This window comes from Limulus polyphemus, unplaced genomic scaffold (assembly GCF_000517525.1).
Source record: "Limulus polyphemus unplaced genomic scaffold, Limulus_polyphemus-2.1.2 Scaffold330, whole genome shotgun sequence".
In the NCBI taxonomy this organism is placed as follows: Eukaryota; Metazoa; Arthropoda; class Merostomata; order Xiphosura; family Limulidae; genus Limulus; species Limulus polyphemus.
The window spans coordinates 545,845-551,403 of NW_013665940.1; the positions used below are offsets into that span (position 1 = coordinate 545,845).

Genomic DNA, 5,559 nt, shown 5'->3' on the forward strand with positions numbered 1-5,559 from the left:
GAAACACCAGTTCATAATTTAGTACTTTAAAAGTGTAATGTTACCACAGTGTGTACGCGTGAGTGTTTAATTCATTAGTTTTTATTTATATTAAATGTTAACGTATATGTTAGTATTCAGTCATGATTAACATATACGTTAACATATACGTTAGTATTCAGTCATGATTAACAGAGTAAACTTACTTTTGCTCTAAATCTAATGTTAATTGGCTGAAGATACATACTGATCAAAACAAAAATGATTTTAAGCGTTTGTTTGTGAAGACTTCGTTCTAGTAGATAGCTTGACACTTCTTTGTTTTTCCTAGTATTTTTTTATTGAGCGTACCGTACTTACATTAGTAGAAACAAGCTCGCTTCGCACAGTAATGTTCAGTGTACTCTCAGTTTTCTATTACAGTCAGTGTATTCTGCTTCTATAAATACGTTTCACTGAAAGGCAGAGTTCGAAGGTAAGTCCTTGAAAATATATTTCAGAGCCGACTGATGGCGCTGTGGTCGCTCACTCCAGATTCTACCGCCTACTACATCTTTCGTTGCTTCGAGTAGACAAAGGTATAGAACGAGTTTCAGGAAAACGAGAGGCAAACTGTTGTTACAGCTGATCATGGAGAACAAAACAACATGCTTTGAAGGATCTAACTACTGAACTAACAGGTATGCCAGGATTAGAACGATATTCTCATAACGCCATACGCTTGTAAAAGGCAGTTTATAACGTTTTTTTAAAATCTTTTCTTTCTTTAATGTAAGGATTCAATACTTACTTGGAGTGAGAAACCAACACCATTTAAAGATTGGGTAAGACCTTATCACAGGTCGTAGTGCTAGTAGACAACACATAATATAGTTAGTTGTTTTACAACAGATAAAGTCTGTACAAAGATCTATCTATGTTTCAGTTCGTTCATCCGTTCGTCTGTCCATCTATTTGTGCAGCTCGTCTGTCTGTCTCTTTTTTTATGATCAATCGCCTATATCTTGTTGTAAAATTAGATGATAATTCTTTTCTCTTCTAACAGTTTAATAATTAATGATTAGAAAATAGTCCTCGTGAAGCTAGTATAATGACTATCAAACTAACTGAAGGTTCTAACAATATAAATAGTGGTCCTTAAAACTAACTGAAGGTTCTAACAATAGAAATAGTGGTCCTTAAAACTAACTGAAGTTTCTAACAATATAAATAGTGGTTCTTAAAACTAACTGAAGGTTCTAACAATGGAAATAGTGGTCCTTAAAACTAACTGAAGGTTCTAACAATAGAAATAGTGTTCTTAAAACTAACTGAAGGTTCTAACAATGGAACTGAAGGTTCTAGCAATAGAAATAGTGTTCTTTAAAACTAACTGAAGGTTCTAACAATAGAAATAGTGTACCTTAAAACTAACTGAAGGTTCTAACAATAGAAATAGTGGTCCTTATGGTTTTTCAATATCTAAAGAAATAACATTGTCAGAAGTCGAAATACATGTTTTTTCATGTTACAACTTTTGTCATTAAATAATGATTGCACAACATAAAGACCAATGAAACGCCTATTAATGAGCTATCAACGGAATGGTATTTTTTGGGAGGGGGCGGAAGGAGGAAGGATTTATCAAATTAGTTACTTAGGGTGATTAAAGAAAGACTAAGTCTAAAAATGGTGAATTATCCAGAAATATAAAAATTACTTAAATTCACTCACTTTTCATAAAAAAAAAATCGTCCGTATGATATGTAGTGACCTGAATTGTCTCGTGCTATATTTTTGACTAAGATTTGCTAGTCCTAATCAAAAGTTCTTGTACATAAAACTGAAACTTGAATGAAATTTAGGAAACGCGTTTGTGAAATAAATATTTTTATTCGACACATTTTAACTTTTTTTTTTTTTTAGCAGACAGTAAAACTGAAGACATGCTTATGGCTTATGAAGAAACTGAAAGAGGTTTTTGACTATACTGACCTTTAGAACTAACGATAGCCTAATCTCTATGTAGCTAGAGTTCATTAGTTCGGTTGCGTATTACCGTCTTGCCACGTGCCTTCATATATCATTTTATTTAATATTTCTCTTTCTCTGCTATAAACCGCATTATTGGCCTTACGTGGGCTGTGTATATTGATGGCCGCTGAAGCATTCTATTTGAATCCTTTATGTGTAGTTATATGTTGTTTCAGGTCGCATTTCTTTAATAAATACTGTCAAATGTCTTTGCTCAATTTGATTATATTAATGATAGTAATAGATAAAAACTGTGAATTTCAGGCTGTTATTAATGGAATTGACAGTTTTATGTCAATATCGGATACTAATTTTATAACTAAATTGCTGGAAGTTATGCTTAGTCTTAGAGTAGTAATTCTATTTCTGTTTTTTTTTCTTAAGTTTATAGAGACCTAAAAAACTCTTAATCTCATTTTAACTTTAGATATGTTCGTTAGTTTTCGAGCTTTTTGTTTCTGATCAGTTAGATATTAACCAGTCCTAAACTATTCATGTAACTTGAGAAGGTATTCGTTAGTTGTCGATTTTGTTTGTGATCAGTTGGATATTAACCACTCCTAAACTATTCCCTGATCTCATGTAACTTGAGAAGGTATTCGTTAGTTGTCGATTTTGTTTGTGATCAGTTGGATATTAACCAGTCCTAAACTATTTCCTGATCTCATGTAACTTGAGAATGAATTCGTTAGTTGTCGATTTTTTTCTGATCAGTTGGATATTAACCAGTCCTAAACTATTCCCTGATCTCATGTAACTTGAGAATGAATTCTGGCACCCTAGGTTTGTTATACCATATGTGAAAGTGATAGATTTAAGGATAAACGTTTAATAAAGCTCACAAAATAAAACAAAAATCCGAAATACACACTATGTAGAAATTTAATGAATAATCTCTATCAAAACACAAATAAACTTATTTCACTTAAATTATTCGTTCACTACAAAAGTATTGGCACCCCTGCTTTAGTAGTTCTTGTATCCTCCTTTTGCTTTTATTACAGCTTTCGAGCATTTATGGCATTTCTCAACCACTGCATTACATCTTGTTGGAAAAATCTGGTCTCATTCTATATTGTATGTTTCTTCCAGCTCTTACAGATTGGACACACAATACTTGGTTATAGCTTTTTCCAAATCAGGCCAAAGAATGCCTATTGGACTGAAATCTGGTGATTGTAAAGGTTATTCCAGAACTTTAATGTTCGATTTCTTTAAGAATTCCAGAGTTGACTTATATAACTGTATGTTTAGTTCATTGTCTTGTTGGAATACAAACTATCTGCAATCATCCTATGAGCAGTTAGTATCATTGTACTTTATAGAATGTTTTGATGCATGGCCGTATCCATTTGCTCTTCAATCCCAAGAAGCTTTTAATTGGTTCTATTGAGGTTTTGCAGACTTTTCAAATAAGGTTCCAATACATTTGTCATTAACAAATGTTTGAAATTACTTCCGTTATTTTGTTTTGTAGAAAGACTGTTTGTTAGGCTACCAGAAATTATGTATATTTTGGTCTTTGTCTCATATTTTCTTGAATAAGTTGAAGTATGTGATACTGAGTGTAGGATTTTTTCTCTGCGACTGTAGGTATATATATATATATATATAGTATATGCTAAGTAAAACCGAAATGCTGTCACTCTATTGTTCATGTTATATATTTATTTATGTATACTATATACGTATGTATATAAGGGAGGAGGACTGACGTTCAATTGTTATTGAAATATTTAGGTACGGATTTTATAGCTCTTGTCGTTTTGTAGTTACTACCCATGGATGTAAGTTGTGAGCTTTACAAATATAATGAAATTATGGGTGGTTTTATTAGCAACCAAATTTTTACAATTACGCTGAGTTTAAAGGGTGGAGGTTGGGAGTTTTACAAATATTGAAATTTAGGGTGGTTTTATTAACGAGCAAATTTCTACTATGTTGATTTTATTGCAGACATCTATGATAATAATACTCAATTTTTGTCCGTTCTAAAATGCAAATGCATCTTACTATCTAAGTGGGCATGCGCGCGCACTTATTTCAACAGATGCAAACAAAAGGCGGATGTTAATATACTTTAGTAAATATTTTGTAGAACAACATATTAGAAGCTTATAAAAGTTTTAAAAAGGTCTAATGTTAAGTCGTAGAATAACATTATAAGTTTATTTACTGATAGGTTTAAGTACAGTAAAGTTTAGCCGTAACTAAACTAAAGCAAAACACGCACACAAGTTGCAGTGTTAACTTATCTCTTTATCAAATATAGGCTTAACTGACGCTAGGCCTAAGACAAGTGGACTTGCAAATTTCGGTTTCCGCGATTAAAATTGTTTTGAAGTATTCTAGAAATCCTGTATTTAAAATAGTACTGTTGCAATAAAGATAAATTTAACCGCTAATGTTTTGCGGTCTCTGCTAATTTTCCTTCAAAAGTTATCCCTTTTGTACTTTCTTGTTTAGTGTGTGTTACTAACGCGATAATGAATTTATTTTATTTGGATGTTTTGATAAACATTATAATTTTGTATTTTGTTCTCAAAATTTTGAAAGTTCTAGCTTTGAGTTTCAAATTTGATATTCTGGTTTTGTTATCTATATTTTTTCATAGATGATTTATATAGTGCTGAATTTTTCGTCTATATATATTTGATGTAATGTAAGGTATTAGATTTTATATGTATATATATATATATATACACATGAACATTTAAATATAAAATAAATGTGTCCACTGAAATACTATTTTTAGTAAACTATTATATATATATATATATATATGGAAACTTGTTGATAACCATTTAAGTACTGCTTTTTATGTGTAATAATTTCAGTTTGGCCTAACATTTTCTAACGAATCTTATGCATTTTTAAGAGAAAAGTAAAGACAGTATTTTAACGTAATTCTTTAATTACGAAAGTTTGAAACCCATCATTATAGAATATATACATCAACGGAAGGTACTTTCGGTGTCATCTCTTATTGCAATTGATATCCCGTTTTGTACTCGATAAACGTTACGTGGTTATTTGTTAATGTTGGTTGCAGGAGACAACACCTTATGAAACGTCACGTTGTTATTCATTGATTTTAGTTACAGGTTGCACCAACTTATCAAACGTCACGTTGTTCTTCGTTGGTGTTGGTTAAAGGTTGCACCAACTTATCAATCGTCACGTTGTTCTTCGTTGGTGTTGGTTAAAGGTTGCACCAACTTATCAATCGTCACGTTGTTAGTCATTGATTTTAGTTACAGGTTGCACCAACTTATCAAACGTCACGTTGTTATTCATTGATTTTAGTTACAGGTTGCACCAACTTATCAATCGTCACGTTGTTAGTCATTGATTTTAGTTACAGGTTGAACCAACTTATCAATCGTCACGTTGTTAGTCATTGATTTTAGTTAAAAGTTGCACCAACTTATCAATCGTCACGTTGTTAGTCATTGATTTTAGTTACAGGTTGCACCTAACTTATCAATCGTCTACGTTGTTAGTCGTTGATTTTAGTTACAGGTTGCTACCAACTTATCAAACGTCACGTTGTTATTCATTGATTTT

General features: G+C 31.7%; 1 protein-coding gene across 1 annotated transcript in view; it reads left to right on the plus strand.

The window, feature by feature from the left end:
* Positions 1–543: 543 nt before the first annotated feature.
* LOC106457431 (serine/threonine-protein kinase NIM1-like) overlaps positions 544–5,559 on the plus strand; it is a 61,491-nt gene continuing 56,475 nt past the window's right edge. The window contains 1 exon segment of the mRNA XM_013916845.2: positions 544–659. The gene's annotated coding sequence lies outside the window, so the exon portion shown is untranslated.